This window comes from Mytilus galloprovincialis, chromosome 8, assembly GCF_965363235.1.
Source record: "Mytilus galloprovincialis chromosome 8, xbMytGall1.hap1.1, whole genome shotgun sequence".
NCBI classification, from domain to species: Eukaryota; Metazoa; Mollusca; class Bivalvia; order Mytilida; family Mytilidae; genus Mytilus; species Mytilus galloprovincialis.
The window spans coordinates 83,827,511-83,853,122 of record NC_134845.1 but is presented as its reverse complement, the minus strand read 5'-3'; the positions used below and the strand labels follow the sequence as shown (position 1 = coordinate 83,853,122).

Below are 25,612 nucleotides of genomic sequence, written 5' to 3'. Positions count from 1 at the left end.
GTTTGAAATAAGTTTTCTACAGGTACAACCAAACTTCTTTGCTCTTAAATGGTTTATTTTAATGTCACGACCACATATTTGAATATAACATATTGTTACTGATGTCTGTATGTTCATATGTCCATCATACTTTGTAAGAATGATATAGATAACAACAATTTCACATGACCACATTTTCAGTCTAACATACCATAAGAATCACTGGCAATAAGGTGTCCAGGCACTCATCAATTAGAGGCAAAGGAAATAAATCACGAGACGTAACTGAGTTCGGTTTCCTATAGTTTATGCACCAGCGTACTCCCCGTCCTTCTTCCTTATCAACACTGGAGCTGAGGCCCATTCTGACATGGAAGGTTGTATGACTCCAGCGTCTAACATCTTTTGTAAATGAGCTTCTTCCTCATCCACGAAACAAGCAGGGGTTCTCCTCATTCGATGTTAAATAGGCTTAGCCTCCCCTGTATCAATGGTATGTTCAATGGCGCTGAAGCTTCCAAGATCAAAATCTTCTTTGGTGAAAACATCCTTATATTTGATAAGCAATTGTCTAAGTTGTGTTTTTTGTGAAGTTGACAATACAGAACAAGAGTCTTCGTACAAATCTTTAAAATGACTTGGTATTCCAGACTTGGGACTGCCTTTCTCCACGGTACTATGGGTAGTGCAAGTACCAACACTTGACACAGGTTCTACGTCCATTGATTGTATGACACTGAACTCTTGTGTATATCCTACCTCATCACCCTTTGGAATTCTAACAGAATTATCTGTAATGTTTAGGAAACATAAACTTGGTTTTTGACCTTTTGCACTTGGTGACCAAATCTTTTGTTTATGTTTGAAGTGATGTCGGAAAAACTGGCTGTCCTGTTATTTTCTAGAAGTAAGATGTAGTACTCACTAGCCGCATCTTCTAAACACCAGCAGAGCTGTTCACGTTTTTGATCATCTGTCCACTCTGCAATTTTAGTATAGCCAGAAAACTTTGTATAAAAGGCTTTCCAGTTACCTTTCCCGTTGAACCGTAATGTTCTAGGGATGGAAGACAAAAATTGTCTTTTCTCTATTTTATCTTTCTTATGTTTACTACCACGGCTGTATCTAGAACGTCGTCCATCTGTGTCTGAATCTGATGGTGACTCAGTTAACCGTCTAGGACTCGCACGAGTCCGGTGTAGAGGAGAACTCCTTATACTCCTTATAGGTGAAAATTCTTCTCTGTTATACTCAGGCTCTGACCTCCGCTTATTTCTGGTCTGGCGAAATGCTAATACATCTGAGGTGTCAGAATCACCTGTATATCTATACCCTGGATCACTTCTTCGTTGTTTCCCATAGAAGTCACTGTTATACTCCTTAGGTCTTGCCGAAGGTTGGTTGTAATATGGTTGAGGCTCTCCTGATCGTAAAGGTTGTTGTTGAATACCAGGAATAGGTAATTGTTGGTAAGGCGTCTGTAATGGTTGTTGCTGAAAGCCTGTAAGGTTAGACTGACCTATACCAGAATAGGTAGCACCAGGTATGTATTGTTGGTTGTAAGGCGTAAAATTTGATGGTACCTGTGGGTGTGGTCCACCTCTAGGAGGTTGAAACATTGATGTTGGGTGACCAATCATCTTAGGTTGTTGAATTATCGGTGCAGAACGTGGTGGTTTGAACCTTGGTTCTGGATAATTTTGTTGATGGACAATTGCACTAACCTGATGTTGTTGATGCTTCCGTTGATGTAAAGAAACCGGCGCTGCAGCACGATGTTGGTGTTTTTCAGGTTGAACAGAATTATTCACCCCTAGTTGAAGATGATCTAGCCTTTGTTGTAGGCCTTGCACTTGGTGTTGAATTTGCACACTTCGTTGAATATGTGACAAAGGTTGTTGTACTCTGTTGACGCCTTGTTGTTGGTTGGTAGGACAACTCCCATGCTGCCGAAACGATGGTAACGTATGATGATCGTAGATATCATCTGGATTTTTAATGCCTGGTTGTTGACCTTGGTTGGCTTCTAGTCGGTGCGGACTGTTGTAGTCATGTTGATATTGGTTGACGTCTTGTTGACTGTGGTCAAATATTGGTTGATGAAGTTGTGCAAATTGTGGTGATGTTTTTGGTTGACGGTCAACAAGGAATGATTGGTCAAGAGGACTGTTGACGTCTTGTTGACAGTTAATGTTATCATGTTGAACCGGTGGTTGAAACGGTTGGACCCTCCGTTTGCCATCTGATGCATCCATTTTTACTGCTGAAGCAGAAGCAATAATTTTGGCTTTGAAATTTATTGCTTCTTCAGATAAATCCAAATTTATTATATGTTCGGATTCACTTTCATGTTTACAAGCTATACGAAATACTAAAATTAAAAACCCAACAATACTGAAAATTTTATATGTAATGAGGAATTTAAAAATTCTTCTGAAAGAAATAATATTTCTATGGGTTCCGAGTCATGTTGGAATCCTTGGAAACACAGCTGTAGACCTTGAGGCAAAGAATGCCCTGGGTGATCCTCTATCGAACTGTGATAAACCATATACTGATTTTAAATCTAATATTAGGGAATATGTTTTTAATATATTGAAAAATAAATGGAGTAAAAAAGATGATAATAAATTGCATGAAATTAAACCTAATTTAGGCAAACCTTTTAATAATATTATGTGCAGAAAGGATCAGAGTGTTATTACTAGATGCCGTATTGGTCATACTAGAATAACACACGAGTATCTTTTAAAAAATGAAGATGAACCACAATGTGTTCCTTGCAACTGCAAGTATACTATTAAACATGTTTTAATTAATTGTATTGACTTTGCTGATATTCGTAAGAAGCATTTCGATGTCAATTATATGTTTGATTTATTTAATAATGTTCCATTTACAAATATTGTTGCTTTTTTAAAAGAAATTGGAATTTATTATAGAATATAAAATTGTTATTATATTTAAATCGATTTTAATTTTGATCACGTTATTTTACTGTTGATTTTTATTTGTATATACTCAATTTGCTTTAATCAAGAATTTTAGTATATTGAAGGACCTTTTGTCTTATTTTAAAAATATGCTTTAAATTGTAAAAATATTCGAATTAGCTCTCGCCGCGATATAGCCTTTTTGTGCTAATGCGGCGTAAAGCAACCAACAATCAATCAATCAATGAAACGGTTGGACACGTTCAACTGTTGGTGTTTCAGGTCTGTATATATTTCTATATTGTATCATATGCTCACCAGTTGACGACCTATGATATTCCGGTGAAGCCTGTCGAAGATGGCTGGCTACCCGATGATCTTGTTGAAGGTGGCGCTCCTATTGAACACTTGATGAAAAGTGAACCTGTTCAGGTGTAGGCGTATGTAAAAACCTTGGTTGTTGGTGGTAGTTAATAAGTGGTTCAGGACTATATCTTGGTGGCGTCTGTTGCACCTCTTGATGACGGTTGCAATCCTCGACTACAGGGTGTGGAATATTCCAGTCAAGGGTATGCGGTGAGAACACTCTGTCATCTGGTTGTTTTGAGCATCACGGTCATGTTGACTATCTGGTTGAGGGCGAACAACCATGTTGGTTCTAGGTGATGGAGTACGATACTCACTTCGACAAACATTACTATCTGAGTGTAAACTTTCCGAAGATAAGCTTTCTTGTGGTGGTTCACAAAGCGACTGCTCGGACAAGGTGGAATATGTCGAAAGAAAAGAGGGACGAAAGATACCAAAGGGACAGTCAAACTCATAAATCTAAAACAAACTGACAACGCCAAGGCTAAAAATGAAAAAGACAAACAGAAAAACAATAGTACACATGACACAACATAGAAAACTAAAAAATAAACAACACGAATCCCACCAAAAACTAGGGGTGATCTCGGGTGCTCCGGAAGGGTAAGCAGATCCTGCTCCACATGTGGCACCCGTCGTGTTGCTTTTGGTTTTATAGCTTATTTGTAAGCAATAACCCTCTATCAAGAAAATCATGATAGGAAATGCAAGTGCGGGAATATCGTATCAATTGGGAGATATATACCCGTATGCAGGTGCTTCTGGAATGTTGCTACTTAGAAATGGAAAATTCACAGTTGGAAAGCTGAAATCATCTCTTTTGTCGTAAAGTTTTGTTTTCAACCGACCCTCACTGTCAATTTCTAGATGTAAGTCAAGATATGAAGCCGACTTAACTGTAGTATCCTTTATCTCCAATTCGATGGGATAGATGCGTTCCACATAGTCACCAAATTTTGAATTGTTTAGTGAAAGAACGTCATCTATACACATGGAAAAAAGTATTGCAACACCAAATTGAAAGAGGTAGAGCCAATTTGCCGGCAATTTGTTTCATTCGATAAGATAGGTAAATCATGTTTTAAATAGCCCGATAGATGATAATTATAGTACATGAAAATACGTCACATCATCTATTTTCATACCTTGAACAGGTATTCCAAAAAAAAACAAGGCCATGACTATTGATTTTTAATATTGATTTTATTTTATTATTAACATCCTTTATGCAAGGTGCCATACCATGTAACTTGTCAAGAAGCCAAATAATATCGAACTACTTCAAATCGTGATTTTCTCATTCTGAATATGTATATCTGTATTTGTCCTGGTCTTTTAAGGTTTTATCGTCTATAAGATAAGATAAGATAATACATGTATATATTTTAACCGGAGAACATCTTACATCAGTTGGTCATAGGTCACCCTGTGTAACTACCACATGTTACATTACCTGTTCTGTCATTTTAACAAATCGGCCCTTCGTTGTGATACAGATGCTACAGCTTCTTGATTTTTGTACCTACAATCACGATTTGTAGTGTAATTGATTTGTTCTGTTATGCTGATTTATTTTGCTGATGAGTTAGGTACCGGTGTAGGGACGGTGGTAAAAATGTCAGTACTAATATCTATACAGTTTGTGATTTGGCGACAAAATTGTTGTTGACTACATTTGTTACATATAATACCATGTTCAAAAAAGGTTTCGAAAAATTGTTTTTTGTTGTTATGAAACTTGTATACAATGGCCTTATTTTAAGTTATGTGTATATTACACCCGCAACATGTAGGCTTCATTTCTATAGAATTCATTCTCCTGTTATATTAGTTATGTACAGGCACCTACATCAGTTTGACGGCAGTTGTCTCTTGAATATATGTAATAAATGTAAACACATGAATAGAAAGTAATTCAAGAGTATGGACAGTCATAGGATTGCACACAATAAGCGATACATTATTTTTTCTTTGATACACGTAAAATTATATACTAGTAAACTAACTGAATAGTCTAAATGAACCAGAATGACTATGAATTAAGCAAACATCCGAAAAAATATGATAGAAACTTTAAAATTTAATATAACAACACAAAAAATGCAAATATTCTGAGCGAGGTTCGAACCCTTCCTTCAAAAACCATCATTTATTAGCAGTTCTGTGCTCTACTGGTGGAACTACGGCAATGCTTATCATTGTGACCCTTATTTAGAAGCTATATCTGTACAATTTATCGATGTTACAATTTTTTCTTTAGAAAGTTTTTTTCTTTTATGTAATAAGGACACACCAAACCATTTCATTTTTGAAGTAAAAAGTAGTATGAATAACAACAGTCATAAAAAGCATAACTTTTTTTTTGGTTTGAAATGTCCTTATTTGGTGATTCCCTGTTTTTTCCACTTAAAAACACTCGAAAATCCGGATATTGGACTTTCATCCTTTTTGAGGGTTAAATTAACTATTGATCACACATAGCATAATATATGTAAATCGAGATATTGATCAATTGTTTTATAGTAAATATTATTCTGTCGGCACGTTTTGAGATTGGCCCGTCTGTGAAAAAAATCCTCGGCATATTGGCCCTACCTCTTTAAATTAAAAAAACACTCTTTATTTTTTTGTGATATATTTTGGTAAAATTGAACTAGTTAAACATCATTTAAGTATCACCTGAGTTTAATCAATAAATATCGACTCGAAGAGTTTTTATCTGCACATGCAGCTACTGTACCCGTTAACAACAAAACAGATGTTTTTATCCTCATTGTTTTCAACACTTTAAATAACCAAGTTTTTAAAGTTATGTGATTGACACCATGTAATGGGTCCTTGCCAACTCTTACCTGCAGCAAGATGGCAGATTATTGGCATAAGAGAAGCAGGGATGTCGCAGTAACAACTGCATGCATTGTTGGTCATCACCATTCCACTATAAGTCGTTTTGAGAATAAAAATCAGGCAATAAAGGCTGTTAAAGACCTTCCGAGATAATGAAGACCCCCTATACCATTTGCTAGAGAAAATCAAGCATAATGAAGATTGGTCAGAAGGAAACCCATTGAATACAAGTCAATTTTAAAAACAGAGGTGGCCATACAGGAGCCTTTTAACAAGAACTCGTCGTGATCAACCTATCGCTACTGGTTATCGTGCGATAAGACCATTTCGGAGACCTTTGCTAACGAACAGAAACACATTTTCCGTATCCAATGTAGTGCAGAGCTCGCCAATGTTGGAAATTAACATCGTGGAGGAAGATCCAATGTTCAAATGGAATTTGGTTCATCTTCCTTGGCCCGATCGTAGCCCGGCTTTGAACCATATCGAGTATATATGGGACACTTTTGGGCGGAAAGTGCGCGAAAGGACACCCCAGTTCAAACACATCATGAAATAAACAATGCCCTTTATCAGAAATGGTTGCTGCTACCTTAGCAACAAATTAGTCGATTTATGGTAAGAATCAGAAGACGTTAAGATGCGGGTATCCGTTTGAATGGAGTACTAATTCGTTGGCGTATAACGATCAACCATGATGTGAACAGTCATTAGAAGATTAATTTTGAAATGTCTGACATTGTAAAGTTCGACTACAGTAAAAGTTGTAAAATGCATTTTTTTTGTTAAAAAAACACTTCATTTTGTTATTAAAATTGTGGTTATATAAATTTATTTTTTTTTCAAACATTTTTTGTTGGTTTCAATGCCAATGTTATCATAAACTATGTTTCAATAATATTATACACATATTTTATTATATTTCATCCAAAAAAAGAGGCTGATTTTTCAAGATTTAAAAAATCAAGGTGTTGTAATACTTTTTTCCATGTGTATATATAGCGGAAAGTAGAGTTAAAGGATATTGCTAACTTCTTATCTTTCTTCCTAAGAAGTTCCTACATGAAGTCAGCCTCATAATAATGAAGAAACAAGTCGGCAAGTAGAGGGGCACAGTTTGTTCCCATTGGGACGCCGACAGTCTGGTTAAAAACACGTCCTCCAAACGTAACAAATATGTTGTCAATCAAGAAATCAAGCATCTTGATAATATCGGTTTCAGAGAATTCTTTGTTTGAATCAGAGTGATTCTTTACAAAGTAGGATTTATCCTTCCCTAAGACAAGATATTTGTATCTACGTTGGCCATTCTTTTTTATGAAGCAAAGTAATACCAACTCTTTCAATTTGTCTTTTAGTTTGTAATGTGAATACTTGTGTAAAGAGTAGAAAAGTCAAATGTTTTAATACTGTTACAAGATGAAAGAGAGTTAGATTGTATGTACTCTAAAAGATCTTTGGAATTTTTAAGTATCCACATCTGATTCACGCCACCTCTAGAATAGGCAGTTTCACAATAACTTTGAAGCCCGTCTTTGATTGCTGATAAAATAGATGTTAATAATTAAGAAAGAGATTTCGTGGAGCACTTGGAAGACCCAGCAATGTACCGTAACGTTGTTTGTAAGGACAATTATGTAGTTTAGGTATCCAATACAGTGATGGAAGATCTAGTTCTTCATCTTTTGTTACCCCTAAGGGTGTTTGGGGTATAGAAATATGGTCACTTGGTCTTCTCCCGACCGGCAGTATAACGCTTGCCGAAGTGGGGCGTCCGTTTGGGTGTGCGGGATGTATCAAGTTCGCAGTCACGTCCGGTCAGAAGGGGGTCGTTAAATCCGATGTCTCGTGTAAAGAGAGTGCCACGCTCTTTGCACGTTAAGAACCCTTGCAACAACTCTTTGAGGGGTCCGTAGGTGGCCTGTTGCAAGGCAAAATGTCTGTCCCTATCCAATAAACCCTCCTTTTCCCATGGCAGTCCAAATTTTCCCGACCATCATCCCAGATGGCCTCTTTTGTAACAACCTACCTATTGTATTTATTGTGAACTTGTTCTCGTCCTGAATATGCATGCACTATTTGCCACTGGACGTTAAGCAACCAACAATCAATCAATCAATCAATCATCTTTGGTTGAAATACCACAGGAACAAAGAACAGACCTATAATTATCCAGGATTTCCTCTTTGGTAAGTGTCGTGAGGGTATATGTTGAGTTTCCAGGTGAATTGTCTATACCTAATTCGTTTATCAAGCAATTAATGTAATGACTTTTACAGACAAACACGATGTTATTGGGGGCTTTGTCTGCGGGGACAACAACATATTTATCATTGAGGTCGGAGAGGTGTTTAGCAACATTTGGGTCTTTAAAGATTGACGTAGCATGGGCATTGATGGACCCATTCAGTTTCTTAATTCTGATTTGTATTAATGACCTCACTGCCTTAATCCATTCGGATAAAGTGTCTACGTCTTCCTTCTCGCGCTTAGCCCATTGCCTGGAATAATCTTCGACTGAATCCATCAAAATTTTAAAGTTGTATTTCCAATTGATGGATTTAGGCTAACGATATTGCGGACTTTTCGATAACACATTTCGTAGAGAAGTGTTATTAACAATGTTAGGGTCACCGGTAATAACATGGCCAGCAGGATTATATGTGAATTGGGAATTAGCACAAGTGCAATCAGAAAGGTGTAATTGTTATTGTAAAGGACATTGTTCAAAGCTACGGCAGGTTACTTCCTCTGAGCAATATGATGTGTCTTCATCTTGTGTGTTGCATTCTTCCAATCATTCCCGTATGTTAGCGTTGACATCTTGCAGATGTGCTATCTGTTTCTGATCTTCTGTCCGTGTATCACTAGGGGCAGGACAATAAGGTGGTGCCTCATCCTGTAGGATGCATGACATATTTGTACCCTTTAAATCTGTACCTTGACACTCTTCTGGGTCCATATCAATAATAACGTGGTCAGCCTTTTGAGTGGACGTACTCACAGATCCTGGTCTATCACCATGTAACTCACTAACTTCTGCCTGTGGTCTCGGTGAGAAATCAATAAGGCCTAGGGTACCCTCTGTTACTTTCATGTATGGAATTTTGGACAAAACATCTTGATCGATATGTATACCCTTTTCCCTAATATCCATAATTTTTGTTGCTGTAGCCTCCCCGCTGCCAGGTATGCAGGTAAGTATAACTCTAGGGCAGGTGTTTATGTTGATCATATACCCCTAACGACTCTGCATAATGACTTATGGTTATTTACTCAGTTTAATAAATTTATTTGACTTTATTTCAATATCAATCAGAAACAAATATATATATTCAAAACAATAATAGTTTTTTATTCAATAAAAAGTCAAGTCAGTAATAAAATACACAACGGAACAATGTAAAATCGCTCTTCTGTTTGTTTACATCCGTTTGTTTACATCCGTTTGGTACAAGATGGCGTCCAAATCTCGCGGCAAAACACCTCGCGTGACCTCGCTATGAACTTAGAAACTTCTTTTTAAAATTTCAAAAAGTTTTTCCCGGCCCAAAAAGTACTCAAAAACGATGTAACTATCTAGCCTTTAATCGAAAAGTTAAATAAAGGAACTAACAATACCCCCCAAGATAAAACTACAATTCTCAGGGTTGACTGTCTGCACTCAAAATTTTGCAGATGCCAAGATGGCGACCAAAATTTAAACCCCCCGCAACTACCAGTAAAGTGTTACTTGGCCTGTCTAGCTGGGCTCTACGTATACCCCTAGGATTATGTATGCAACAGGTGTAAATATGTGTAGATATTTACCTTATGGTTTAGTTTCCTACAGGGATTGATCTCGTCTATTTGTAGATAGGTTTATTCCGTGATTATCTAGGTCAAGAAGAGGCTGTATCCGATCAAGCGTGACCCTTGTGTCATGTCTCCATTCGGGGCACTCAGTCTCTACCAGGCCATACACGTCCCCATTCGGGTCTCTCTGCTCTTTACCAGTAGACCACACCAGACAGAGGAAACCCCCTAGAACTACTGGGCAATTACACAACAACTTCAAGATTTTTTTTTTTTTTTCAAAACCAGTTTTTCTCTAAAGTGAATATTGATCAATATTTTCGAAGGGTTAAATATTTCTCAGTGGTGTCTTGCCATGGCTTTGTATGAACTTGTTAGTTTGCATTTTGGTCTTGAATGTTTGTCTCTAATATTTTATTAACTGTGCATTTGCAATCAGATATCGCAGATCAAATTTATTCGTTCATTGTGTATTAATTTACTTTTTTTGATTGAGTTAAGACTGACAATTGATATTTTATCGTGTGTTTTTCTATGTTGTGATGTTATGCTATTGTTTCAGAAAAAGAAAGAAGGTTTGGATCCATTAAAACGTTTAATCCCGCTGCAAATGTTTGCACCTGTCCTAAGTCAGGAATCTGATGTACAGTAGTTGTCGTTTGTTTATGTAATATATACGTGTTTCTCGTTTCTCGTTTTTTTATATAGATTAGACCGTTGGTTTTCCCGTTTGATTGGTTTTACACTAGTAATTTTAGAGCCCTTTATAGCTTGTTCGGTATGACCCAAGGCTTCGTGTTGAAGGCCGTACATTGACCTATAATGGTTTACTTATTTTTAAATTGTTATTTGGATGGAGAGTTGTCTCATTGGCACTCACATCACATCTTCCTATATCTATTTTTGTCTTATTTTAAAAATATACTTTAAATTGTAAAAATATTCGAATTAGGTCTCGCCGCGATATAGCCTTTTTGTGCTGATGCGGCGTCAAGCAACCGAAAATCAATCAATCAATCAAAATGTAAAAAGTTAACGCCGACGACCACGGACGCCAAGTGATGAGAAAAGCTCACTTCGCCCTTCAGACCAGGTGAGCTTATGATAGAACATAGGGGTGAAATGCAGTTGTTGGCTTTTATCTCATAACATTTAGAGCAAACCTGATGTGATGTAAAAATGTTCATTCGGTGATTTTCCTTGAGCTATACAATTTTCAGATGAATTCAACAACGCATTGTTGGGTTGCTACCACTAAAATAGTAATTTTTAGGAAATTTTGCAGTGTTTGGTTATTATCTTGAATTATATTAATGATAAAGATAAACTGTAAAGAGCAAAAATATTCAGCAAAGCTCAATCTCCAAATAAGTCTGTATATGAAAAAAAATGTCTATTGACCCCCTTCTTTTTTATGAGTTATTGCCCTTTAAATACACGTTTTCACAATTTGTTCATCAAATTTGCTTGCTTTAAAAATTAATATTTGCTTTTTCCGTATTGGCCCTGTTTATAAAGTCATATTAATATTAAAGAATGTACATCACATGGCAAATTTACCGTAATAGATTATTTATAATCATATCATGTAAAAAACACTTTGATAATATCAACTGTAATTCAATTGTCCGCAATAAAACCTAGATGCGGACTTGACATAGTAAGTATGTGAAAGTTTATTTTCAATGACTGTTCCCTGTCGTGTACATGATGTAATGATGTTTAGAAGTCAAACTATGTTTTACAATTTGAGTGACTTGAAATTTAAATTATCATGATTGCCATTCCAATGCACTTTATAAAAAAAAAACTTTTTTCGATTCGAGAGTCACTGATGAGTCTCTTGTAGACGAAATGTGCGTCTAACGCAAATTCAAAATGTACAAGCTTTATCTAAAGTTTTATTCAATATCTTTTTTCATTTGACTTTTTTGTATCTATTTACATTGATCATGAATGATATCCTTCTCATTTATTCCAATAAAATTACCGGTACCAATTTTCTTGCATCAGATGCGCATTTCCACAATATATGTCCCCTCAGTGATGCTCGTGGCCACAATATTTGAAATCCAAAGCTTATATAAAAGATGAAGAGCTATAATCCAAAAGGTCCAAAAAGTATAGCCAAATCCGTAAAAGGAATCAGAAATTTGCATGAGGGAGATACATTCCTTAATTTATAATAATTTCTATCATTTTAATAACACAAAAAAAATCCGTATTTTTACGAAACGCGCGTCTGGCGTATAAAATTATAATCCTGGTACTTTTGATAACTATTTACACCACTGGGTCGATGCCACTGCTGGTGGACATTTCGTCCCCGATGATATCACCAGCCCAGTAGTCAGCACTTCGGTGTTGACATGAATATCAATTATATGGTGATTTTTATAAATTTTCTGTTTACAAAACTTCGAATTTTTTGAAAAACTGAGGATTTTCTTACCCCAGGAGTAGATTACCCTAGCCGTATTTGGCACAATTTTTTGGAATTTTTGGTCCTCAATGCTCTTCAATTTCGTATTAATTTGGCTTTTTAACTATTTTGATCTGAGCGTCACTGATGAGTCTTATGTAGACGAAACGCGCATCTGGCGTATAAATTTATAATCCTGGTACTTATGATAACCAATTAAAGTTTTAGTTTCCTCAATAAGTTTAATGTCAATATTTTCATTTTGTGACACATTTTTTGCAATAGTATACCAAGAGTATGTTCCCTCAGTATAACAATCCGTATTTCCAACATTCCTGTCGTGTTGTGCTGTTTCAAATCTTGCTTTTACAAAAAAAAACAAAAATGCATTTGAACAGCATGTTTATTGATTTATATTTATACTAAAGTAGCCAATACACGATAGCTAGTGGTTGTTATCATGTATGTACATCCCGCACGCTTATAAGAAATTACATAACATTTGTTTTGCATTGTTTTGATTCATCATCTTTCAAAGTGGAAATTTCCAGGTTAAATATAGAAAATAAAATTTTGTCGATACGATGTTATAAAAGGATGCGATCAACGGTAGTATGTATTAAAATACAGTCTGTTACAACTGTTGTTGTTTTTACAAATATGAACATGTCGTATATTACTGGTAAGTCTTTATTCTATTTTGTATTCATGAATCACGAATGTCTTTTTTCATTTATTAGTTTTTATGTAACGTGTTTTTATTTTAATTTTTTAATATTTTTTTTCAAATAAGGCATTGATCATTCGTCTCAGGAATGTTATGGGAAAGGAAGAATAAAAACATTTTATCAATTATTTAGTGCTTTAATAAAAAAAAGATATAACCTACAGCAGACTATTACTTGTTGAAACTTAATGATTTATTTTTACTTTGCCATAACTCAGATAAAAAAAATGTGTATTGACTACTTTTGTATTAATATTAATCAAAATTAAGCAAGAGAGATTAATGGGATATAAATAAATAAAATGATATACAGTCATATATGATAGACACATTCCTTGACATACTTTATTTAACCATTTAGTCTATTTATAACTAGGAATTTCCATTATCTTATTTAAATATCCAATACTAAAAATAAAAACGCAAAAAAATACGATATATATTGTGTGGCGCACACTATTTTAATTAATGTACGAATATATGTAATGTTTAAATTAAACAATTTGTTTAAAATACTGATGATAATTCAAATTGAAAACAAGTTGAATATATTTAATTTGTTCACTATAAAACACAGGTTCATAGCTTTCTTTTGAAATACAATCAATTTTCAGACTGCTAATGGCTGAGGCTAATGGATTATTGTCTTCCGGTGCTGTGATTAGCCAAAAGCTTTTTTTATTTCATCCAAACAGGTCAAAAAAGTTAAAAAGAATTGGAAGACAAAACATAGTCAATAATTCTCTCATTTTTAACAAACACGTTTGAAAAGGAAACATGATTAGCACTGGCCTTGCACCATTTATGTGTTACTATTAATACTATCAATAGGAATTTCCGTCAACTATTTTAAGACATGAATTCCATAAACTATTTTTAGACTTAAAATTTTTAACCTCTATTTTTAAATAAAAATGTATGATCAATCACATTGCAATGATATGTGGTATTCCCGTGACCTAAAATCTAAATGGTATTTTTAAGCATACTAAGGCATAGAGGTAATTTTATTTTCAATTAAAAAAAAAGCGCAAATCATTAACATTTAGAGACTGGTGACAACATATGTGAAACTAATTATGTTTTCAACAAAGATATAAAAAACTATAATGTTGCTTAATATTTGTTGTTACTGTTGAGAGAATGTCATGTCACCCTACCCGAGCACGCTGCCAAGAGAATTTTAAACAGTTAAGTTAAAATGAAAAAAAAATAAAAGTGATACAAAGAAAGTAAAATATTGTGCTCTTGAGAAACTATGTATAAACAGCTTGTTGTAATTTAATATTAAGACTATTATGGTTATTTATGATGAAAACTAAACACATGTGTTGTGGTGTTTACTGACCTAATCTTTTTCTGTCCGAAAACTAAAAAAGTCTACTTTACATTTTATAATGCCCATGTTTTCAATGGAGTTGGCAATACATGTTTCCATTGTCGGTCCGTCTGTCGGTCTATCCGTCCGTTCGCACGCCCTAAAATTTGTTTCTGTTCTCGAATTTTAGTTTGTATCAACCAAATGTTATGAAATATATACTAGTATCCACAATTTCACAATACGCATCCCAAAAACAGATCAAGTTCGAATTCTGATGGCGTCACTTTTATTGTTCTTCATACATTCCCTTTTTTAACGTTATATGCCAAAGGGGGGATAATAGGTTTCTTTACTATAAAACGCACCTAAATCTTATGCACATTTTCTTACAATCTGGAAAGCAACGTCAATACATTCAATTGAAATGAGTACAAACAATTACCATTTTTGTTTCCGATTTATTAATTTATGATGACTTTGATCATGAATAAATGGTAGTTTTAATTATAAATACTGCAATTATTAATTAGTTAAATGTTGCACAAGAAATCCTGATTTTACAGTAAAGGGGCTGTATGACCAGACAGCTTTGTTTTTTTAAATGACAATGATAGCATCCACTTCATGTCGTCATATGGCCTTATCATAAAAATGGAAACACATATCGTTTTGAATAAGCAGACCCGGGATGACAAAATGTGAAATAACTAATAAAAAAGATCTCTCATTGTGCAATATTTGTGTGGTGACATCCGATGATAGTATATAGATGATTGTACTGAGATTTCTTCTTGCAGGACCTACTAAACAGAGGGTGCTTAAACAGACTAGCAGACCTGGTGTAAGTAAATTAAAACAATCCTTACGTAAACGGTATTCAGACAATTGGGAAGTTAGTATCGTTTATTAACGATTAATTAACAATAAAAATGATAATGCAACGAGATAATTCCAGTAAATTGATCTATTTTATCCCGATTCAATATCGGTCTAGCTGCAAATCGTGAAAATAAATTAAATGTTTCCCCATAATTTTTTTTAAAAAGAAATGGTCCAATTCTCAATAAGTACTTATTTCTTTCTCTATAGGTAGAAACGTTTGAAAATATTTGCTTCTATCCCCGTGTGTTTTTGGTTTATTGATACCATGGTATATATCATATACAGTCACCTAGAAACCTAGGATCAATATAAAGTTTGTGTCGTTTTGTCCTGCAATGACCTCAACATATTTACAGGTATATTAATATAATCACCATGTTTTCCCCTCCGGTAGCAATATCAATTAAATACTGGTTCGAATATTTGATGTGTTGAACAAATATTACCCGCACCATTAGCATTGGGATTATAAAGTCAAAGATATTTCTAAGGATAGTCTATACTTAGAAATAAATTCAATGACCGAATATATTATTATTTTATGTTCATTTTTTTTATATGGTTAAATAAAAGAAGTTTGCTAGTTTGGTTGCAAGATGATATTTTAATGTCATATATTTTTTTTATTTCTTTGCTCAAATTTATTTTTATAGTATTTTTTACCGAAATTCTTAGTCTCCATTTTTTATTTTAGTTACATCTTTGGGTTGGCTAATATTATCATCAGACCTAACATGATTTACATAATTATGTGAACCATGAGTGTAAAATATAAAAATGTTATTATATTAAAAACGATTTTAGTTTTAGTTTTTATCGCTTTATCTTACTGTTGATGTTTTTTTTGTAAATAATCAATTTGCTTTAGCATTTTAGTTAATTGAAGGACTTTTCGGCTGATCTTAAAATATGCTTTAAATTGTAAAAATATTCGAATTAGCTCTTGCCGCGATTTAGGCATTTGTGTGCTCATGCACAAAGCAAACAACAATATATCAATTAACTCAATGACTGAGGACGTCATTTTGAAAAGTTAACTAGCTACATGTCAGACATCAATGGATTATTATTTCTCTTTGAAATGAAATAAATAAACAGTTTGAACTAACACTTGATTATTACAATAAAAGTTATCATGGTTATATTTGTCTGTATCTATGAAAAAACTTATCATAAATACCAGGATTCAGATTTATTATTTGTGCCAAACGAGCGTTTCATCTACACAAAACTCATCAGTGACACTCAAATGAATAAAAATTAAATAAATGAAGTCAAAATAAAGTAGGAAGTTGCATGGAGGACCAACAATTCCTAAAATTTAATTTTGATATATTTCATTGTTATTAGCTCACCGTTCCAAAGGAACGGTGAGCTTTAGCCATCACTTTGCGTCCGTCGTCGTTCGTCGTCGGCGTCCGTCTGGTATAAACGTTTGTATAACGTGACGTTTTCCATTAAAGAACAAATTAAAATAGGGGCGAACGATACCAAAGAGACAGTCAAACTCATAGGAATTTTTTGCCACTGTAAACTATTTTGTAAACCATAACTCGCGACTAATATTTTTTTTAACTAAATGTTTTTATTTTTTCCTTAAAAACGCAAAATATATATAAAAAAATATATTTTAAATTTTGTTTTCACTAATTTGAGTTTTCGAAGTTATCTCAATATCAAACCAGGGAAAATATAAATAATAACGGGTCAGCATCTATGTTAAATTTACCTGATGGTTTTAGACGCTGCCACTAAAAATAATAAACTTTAACAGTCTTTAAATTATAACTAAAATAAAAACTCTTCAAAGAAGAAAATTGTATACGCAAGTTATTTGACTGGGGTATAGAAATATGGTCACTTGGTCTTCTCCCGACCAGCCGTAAAACGCTTGCCGGAGTGGGGCGTCCGTTTGGATGTGCGGGATGTATCAAGTTCGCAGTCACGTCCGGTCAGAAGGGGGACGTTAAATCCGATGCCTCGTGTAATGAGAGTGCCACGCTCTTTGCACGTTAAGAATCCTTGCAACAACTCTTTGAGGGGTCCGTATGTGGCCTGTTGCAAGGCATAATCTCTGTCCCTATCCAATATACCCTAATTTTCCAGTGGCAGTCCAAATTTCTCCGACCATCATCCTAGATGGCCTCTATTACAACCACCTACCTATCGTATTCATTGTTAACTTGTTCTCGTCCTGAAATATTTGCCACTGGACGTTAAGCAACCAACAATCAATCAATTTAACTGGCAAACCTGGAATCTGAAGTACAGTAATTGTTGTTGTTTTTGTGATTTATACGTTTTTCTCGTTTCTCGTTTTTTATATAGATAAGACCGTTGGTTTTCCCGTTTGAATGGTTTTACACTAGTAAATTTGGGGCCCTTGTTGTTCAATGTGGGCCAAGGCTCCATATTGAAGGCCGTACATTTACCTATAATGGTTTACTTTTATAAATTGTAATTTGGATGGGGAGTTGTCTCATTGGCACTCACACCACATCTTCCTATATCTATCTACTGGCTGAGTAAAGTAAATCTGTATGTGAACATATTTTCCACATCCCAGATTTTGCATGCGACTAGAAATACATAGAGCCGTGGTCTTGTGAAAGGATTAACGTTAAGCATTGCATGCGTATCTGTTGTATCTAATTCACTCGCTTCAAAAGTGCACTGGAATTTGTTGTACTGATTATAATGTAACATTGGCCATCAACATTTGTGTTTATCCCAGCCATCATGCTATTACTATGTCGATTTATTATATTCTATTTTTATAACGTCAAATTGTCAAACTCCAAATGAGCACTATATTATAACACAGCACCCGTTTAGTCTATTACTAAATTTAATTGCCAATATGTCTCCTTTTCCATCATGCCCCACCTACGATAATAGAGGTTCATTATGTTTTCTGGTCTGTGCGTCCGTCTGTCCCGCATCATTTTAAAAATTTTGGTTAAGGTAGTTTTTGATGAAGTTCAATCAACTTGAAACTTAGTACACATGTGCCCTATGATCTTTCTAATTTTAAGGCCAAATTAGAGTTTTGATCCCGATTTCGGGGTTCACTGAACATAGAAAATATTAGTGCAAATTTCAGGTTAAAGGTTTTGGTTAAGGAAGTTTTTGATGAAGTTAAGTCCAATCAACTTGAAACTTAGTATATATGTTCCCTATGACATGATCTTTCTAATTTAAATAGAGTTTTTACCCCACTTTCGGGGTCCAATAAACATTAAAAAAAAATGATAGTGCGAGTGGGGCTTCCGTGTACTATATACACATTCTTGTTTTCCTAAACTATTCTTCCTACTTTAACATATGTTTAAACCGCAATCAGATCTCCTGCAGTTCATCTGGCAATTAATAACGTCGTGATTGCACACAGTTTATAAGCAAAATGACAACTGTAAATTCCGCTCCTCGTCTCCTTTCGGCCTAATAAGAAAAAGAAGAAATACATGTTAAAAAAATACTCAATCATAAACCCAGGATCACAAGATGAGAAATATAATCATAAGAAAACCAATTCTGAATAAGCATAAACACTCATAACAATTGTGAAATAATAAGATAGTTATATATATAGATAGATAAGTGAAATAAGATTTCTTCTTGCAGGACGCAAAGAACACAGGGTGCTATAACAGACTAGCAGACCTGATGTAAGTATTTAAAAATAATCGTTACTTTAACTCATTTAATTGGTACGTTATCGATTATAAAGCAAAAACACAGCAACGAGTTGTTCCGGTAATCATATCTACTTTACCCTAATTCAATTTCGGTCGTATTGCAATGTCGTGAAAATCATTTAATATAACGGAATTTGATGAGACTGTTATTAAAGTGAGAGGGTTAGCGCTATAGAACCAGGTTTAATCCACCATTTTCTACATTTGAAAATGCCTATACCAAGTCAGGAATATGACAGTTCTTGTCCATTCGTTTTTAATGCGGTTTGTTATTTGATTTTGCCATATGGTTATGGACTTTCCTAATTGATTTTCCTCTGAGTTCAGTATTTTTGTGATTTTTACTTTTTAATGTTTTTCGCCTTAAAAAAATCCCAAAAAATAAGTTGGTTCTATTTATTTTATTTGTAATTGACTCCCACCTCAACTTTTAGTTTGTGTTTGTCTAGATGCAATATCTCTTGTTTCTATCAAAGTTGTTATCAGTTTTTATGGTATTTGGTTAGTTATTACCTTGAAACGTAGGATTTAGATAAAATATGTTTCGTTTTATCCTACGTTCACCTCAAACTTTTATACAAGCATATTAATATGATCACCATGTTTTCCCTCGGGTAGAAATATCAATCAAATACAGGTTCGAATGTTTGATGTGTTAAAAAAATATTACCCGCACCATAGACATTGGGATTATAAAGTCAAAGACTCAAGTAAGTACATTGTACTGAGTGCCATGCGCTTTGGATATGAAGCGATATCAATTGTCCCAATACACAAAATTCCACTTCTCCTGTAAGGTAAAAGTCCACCTTGGGAATTTTCAAAACTCAAATTGATTTTTGATATCTGTAAATATAATGAAACTGAAACAAATTCCTGAAATAACAAATGATTTTTCAACAGTTTATATTTCTACTAGTTCTGAGTCTTTTGAAATAAAATCAAATATAGCTATCTTAACCTTTTAATATATTTATGTGCAGAAAAGATCGGTGTGTTATTTCTAGATCTCATATCGGTTATACTAGAATAGCATACGAATATCTAAAAAAAAAAGAACCACGATGCATACTTTGCAACTGAAAGTGTACTATCAAACATGATTAATTGTATTGACTTTGCTAATATTCATAGGAAGCATTTCAATATCAACAATATGTATGATTTATTTGATAACGTTCCAAGTACAAATATTGTTTCTTTCTTAAAAGAAATTGGAATATGTTATAAAATATTAAGATGTCGTATAAATTCAAAAAACTATTTTTATCGCGTTATTTATGTAGTGTTTTTTTTTTATTTTTGAATAATCAATTTATTTTAAACTTGAATTCTAGTTTACTGAAGGACCTTTTGTCTGATTTTAGTCTATACTATACGGTGTTTATATATCTCAACTTGTTCGATTCGCTCGTGTATTTAACAATGTTTTAAATTTTAACAATATAAATTTATGAATTACTGAAAAATTATTACACCAGGGTTTTCGATATCACAAACTAGTCAAAACATTTACTAAATTTTATCATCGGTATAAGGACATCATTCGTTAATAAAGCTCCACATGCAGACTTCTTATATGTTCAGGTATTTCACATCCAATTTTTTATGGAAATATTCTTTATAAAGCACAAAGGTGTCAGTATTCACCTCAGAAACTTACAAAACCTTTGAATAGACTTATCAAGTAGGGATATAGCTACGATACTGTTGCCAGGTCATTAAAGATTGCATATTTTGGCGTTAATATTGATTCACTTATAGGGTCTTTGCATCGGAACTGAACACATTTATTCAAAAACCAGTTGTTGGCATGACACGGGTTATGTTTTTCTTATATATGTTATGATGGTATGATACTAAACCCCTAACGGGAAGGATTGTGCCTGATGTTCATATGATGAAATCATAATCTTTCAGTCAGTTTTATTGAAGTCTGGAGCTGGCATGTCAGTTAACTGCTAGTAGTCTGTTGTTATTTATATATTATTGTCATTTGGTTTATTTTCTTTGGTTACATCTTCTGACATCAGACTCGGACTTCTCTTGAACTGAATTTAATGTGCGTATTGTTATGCGTTTACTTTTCTACATTGGCTAGAGGTATAGGGGAGGGTTGAGATCTCACAAACATGTTTAACCCCGCCGCATTTTTGCGCCTGTCTCAAGTCAGGAGCCACTGGCCTTTGTTAGTCTTGTATTATTTTTATTTTAGTTTCTTGTGTACAATTTGGAAATTAGAATGGCGTTCATTATCACTGAACTCGTATAAATTTGTTTAGGGGCCAGCTGAAAGATGCCTCCGGGTGCGGGAATTTCTCGCTACATTGAAGACCTGTTGGTGACCTTCTGCTGTAGTTTTTTTCTACGGTCGGGTTGTTGTCTCTTTGACACATTCCCCATTTCCATTCGCAATTTTATACTTTAAATTGTATAAAATATTTGGATAAAGCGGTAATAAATTTTCCATCAAATCATAACCATGTTTACATAATTATAATACATGTATGGCCTTTGTTAGTCTTGTATGATTTTAAATTTTAGTTTCTTTTGTATAATTCGGAGTTTAGTATGACGTCCATTATCACTGTACTATTATGCATATTTTTAGGGGCCAGCTGAAGGACACCTACGGGTGCGGGAATTCTCGCTACATCGAAGACCCATTGGTTGCCTTCGGCTGTTATCTGCTCTATGGTCGGGTGGTTGTCACTTTGACATATTCACCATTTCCTTTCTCAATTTGATCAATCCCAATTTTAGATATATGCTTTGATTTGTTAATATATTCCAAAATATGAATTCGTTGTACTAGTTTGATTGTCTCATTTTTTAAACGGAACACGTCTTGTTTTGATATTTAAAAAAGCTTTCACCCGATAAAGCCTTAATGTGTCGATGCGGCCTGACGCAATTATCAAGCAACCAATCCACTAGTATTATAATACTTCTGCCTTTATCATGCCTGAGTATTTGTAAAAAAAAATCAATTATATTGATTAAATCATATTCGTATGAATATGAATGAAATATTATAAATCAAACGTTAAGAAACCAACAAGTAATCAATTATGATAGTGCCTCATTTAACAAAGTCTGTATTAGATAAAGTGCAAACGTAATATTTTTTCTCACAATTGTCATCTTATTCTATTTTAGGTTCGATATGAACAAAGCAGAATAAAGACTCAATGTGGGACTTTAACACCATGAAAATATTCGTCTTGTGGAGGAACGACGTTTAAATCATCGACTAAATACCTCCACGTTTCACAAGTGTCATATTAACTTTGTCAAGAACTTGCTTGTTTTTTTTCTACTTTTATATTCATATTTTTATATTCATATCCTTTCGCTTAATTCATCACTCGAACTACATGTATGGCTATTTTGAAACGTTAAGTGTATTGCTTTCAAAATGTTTTTTGTAAGAACTGTTAATTGTACTTTGTTACTCTAAATAGAACTCAAGGATTTTAATTTAAAATTTCACATGATTATATAATTCTTTTGAACGGCTCTTTTAGTGATAAAACTAGAGGCTCTTAAGAGCCTGTGTTGCTCACCTTGGTCTTTGCGCATATTCAACAAAAGACACAGATGGATTAATGACAACATTGTGTTTTGGTGATGGTGATGTGTAGATCTTACTTTACTGAACATTCTTGCTACTTACAATTATCTTCATCTTCAATGAACTTGGTCCATTACTTACAGAGGAAAATATTTTGTTACTTAATTTATGAAAATTGTTAAAAAATGACTGCAAAAAGCTGTAACTCCTTAAGGGGTCAACCGACCATTTTTGTCATTTGGACTTAATTGTAGATCCTACTTTGCTGAACATTATTGCTGTTTCTTTATCTACAATAATATTCAAGATAATGACCAAAAAACGGCAAAATTTCTTTAAAAATTACCAATTCAGGGACAGCAATCCAACAACCGATTGTCCAATTTGTCTGAAAATTTCAGGGTACCTAGATCTTGACTTCATAAACAATTTATCCCCATGTCAGAGTTGTTCTAAATGCTTTGGTTTCAGAGTTATAAGCCAAAATCTTTATTTTACCCCTATGTTCTATTTTTAGCCAGGGGGCCATCTTGATTGGTTGGCCGGGTCACCGGACACATTTTTAAAAACTAAATACCCGAATGATGATTGGGGCCAAGTTTGGTTAAATTTGGCCCAGTAGTTTCAGAGGGGAAGATGTTTGTAAATGATAACAAAAATTACGAAAAATTGGCAAAAAAATACTATAAAGGGCAATAACTCATTAAGGGGTCAACTGGCCATTTTGGTTATGCTGACTTATCTGTAGATCTTAATTTGCTGATCATTATTGCTGTTTACAGTTTATCTCTGTCTATAATATTATAAAAGATATTAACCAAAAACTACAAAATTTCCTTAAAATTGCCAATTCAGGGACAGCAACCCAACAACCAATTGTTCAATTTGTCTGAAAATTTCAGGGTAGCTAGATCTTGACTTTAAAAAAAGTTAACCCTTTGTCAGATTTGCTCTAAATGTTTTTGTTTCAGAGTTATAAGCCAAAATCTACATTTTACCCCTATGTTCTATTTTTAGCCATGTTGGCCATCTTGGTTCGTTAACTGGGTCAGGCCACATATTTTTAAACTAGATACCTCAATGATGATCGTGTCAGAGTATTGTTAAATTTGGCCCAGTAGTTTCAGAGGAGAAGATTTTTGTAAAAGATAACAAAAAGGAGAAGGTCCGGTAAGGACCGATTTTGGCCTCAAATTTCAAGTTCATCTGACGAAAAATTTTGACCACTTTTTAAACACTAAAGTGTCTATTTCATTTCAATCAATTAGTATATATGAAAGATTTTAACTGATTTAGTCATTTAAAACGATCCGATTCAAGCTCAAATATAAAAAATCTATAAATCATGCGTCAAAATGGCACTTTTCAGATGCTTTTGTCAAAAATGAAAGTGGCCGCATCCGTGTTCATCCTCAACATTTATATATGTTATGTATTATCATTTCAATATTAAGGATGAACACGAATGCGGCCACTTTTGTTTTATACGAAAACCGCCTGAAATTTAACTAAAATGCTAGAATTGTGAAGATTTCAGTGAATAACCATGACTTAATGGTGCTAGTACCCGATATATGTGCATGGCATTGTCAAAAACAGCCCATATGTATGAAGCAGAAGCATTCAACTGTCCAATAGATAACTAAAGATTTACATTTTAACAATTTTGTAAAACTGCTATATTTTTGGGCCAAAAAGGGGTCTTACTGGACCTACTCCTTTACAAAAAATTGGTAAAAAATGACTATAAAGGCAATTACTCCTTAAGGGATCAACTGACCATTTTGGTTATGTAGACTTATTTGTAGATCTTACTTTGCTGATCATTATTGCTGTTTACAGTTTACCTCTATCTATGATAATATTAAAGATATCAACAAAAAACTGCAAAATTTCCTTAAAATTGCCAATTCAGGGACAGCAACCCAACAACCAATTGTTCAATTTGTCTGAAAATTTCAGAGTAGCTAGATTTTGACTTGATAAACAATTTAACCACTGTCAGATTTGCTCTAAATGGTTCGATTTCAGAGTTATAAGCCAAAATCTACATTTTACCCCTATGTTCTATTTTTAGCCATGGTGGCCATCTTGGTTCGTTAACTTGGTCATGCCAAACATTTTTTAAACTAGATACCTAAATGATGATCGTGTCCAAGTATTGTTAAAGTTGGCCCACTTGTTTCAGAGGAGAAGATTTTTGTAAAAGATAACATAAAATTACAAAAAAATGGTAAAAAATTACCATAATGGGCAATTACTCCTTAAGTAAACTGACCATTTTGGTTATGTAGACTTATTTGTAGATCTTACTTTGCTGATCATTATTGCTGTTTACAGTTTATCTCTATCTATAATAATATTAAAGGTATTAACCAAAAACTGCAAAATTTCCTTAAAATTGCCAATTCAGGCACTGCAACCCATCAACCAATTGTTTAATTTGTCTGAAAATTTCAGGGTAGCTAGATTTTGACTTGATAAACAATTTAACCACTGTCAGATTTGCTCTAAATGGTTCGGTTTCAGAGTTATAAGCCAAAATCTACAGTTTACCCCTATTGTATATTTTTAGCCATGGTGGCCATCTTGGTCGGTTGGACGGGTCACTGGACACATTTTTTAAACTAGATATCCCAATGATGTTTTTTCAAAGTATTGTTATAAAATTTGGCCCAGTTGTTTAGAGGAGAAAATTTTTGTGAAAGATAACAAAAATTAACGAAAAATTGGTAAAAATTACCATAAAGGGCAATTACTCTTTAAGGCGTCAACCGACCATTTTGGTCATGTTGACTTATCTGAAGATCTTAATTTGCTGATCATTATTGCTGTTTACAGTTTATCTCTGTCTATTATATTATTAAAGATATTAACCAAAAACTACAAAATGTTCTTAAAATTGCCAATTCAGGGACAGCAACCAAACAACCAATTGTTCAATTTGTCTGAAAATTTCAGGGTAGCTAGATATTGACTTGATAAACAATTTAAACCCTCTGTCAGATTTGCTCTAAATCGTTCGGTTTCAGAGTTATAAGTCAAAATCACATTTTACCCCTATG

General features: G+C 34.0%; 1 long non-coding RNA gene across 1 annotated transcript; it reads left to right on the top strand.

Annotated features, from left to right (window-relative positions):
- The first annotated feature begins 15,128 nt into the window (after positions 1 to 15,128).
- On the top strand, positions 15,129 to 22,508 carry LOC143043600 (uncharacterized). The gene is made up of 3 exons (XR_012968494.1): positions 15,129 to 15,234; positions 18,900 to 18,943; positions 22,133 to 22,508. It is a non-coding gene; the product is annotated as an uncharacterized LOC143043600 (long non-coding RNA).
- The last annotated feature ends 3,104 nt before the right edge of the window (positions 22,509 to 25,612 follow it).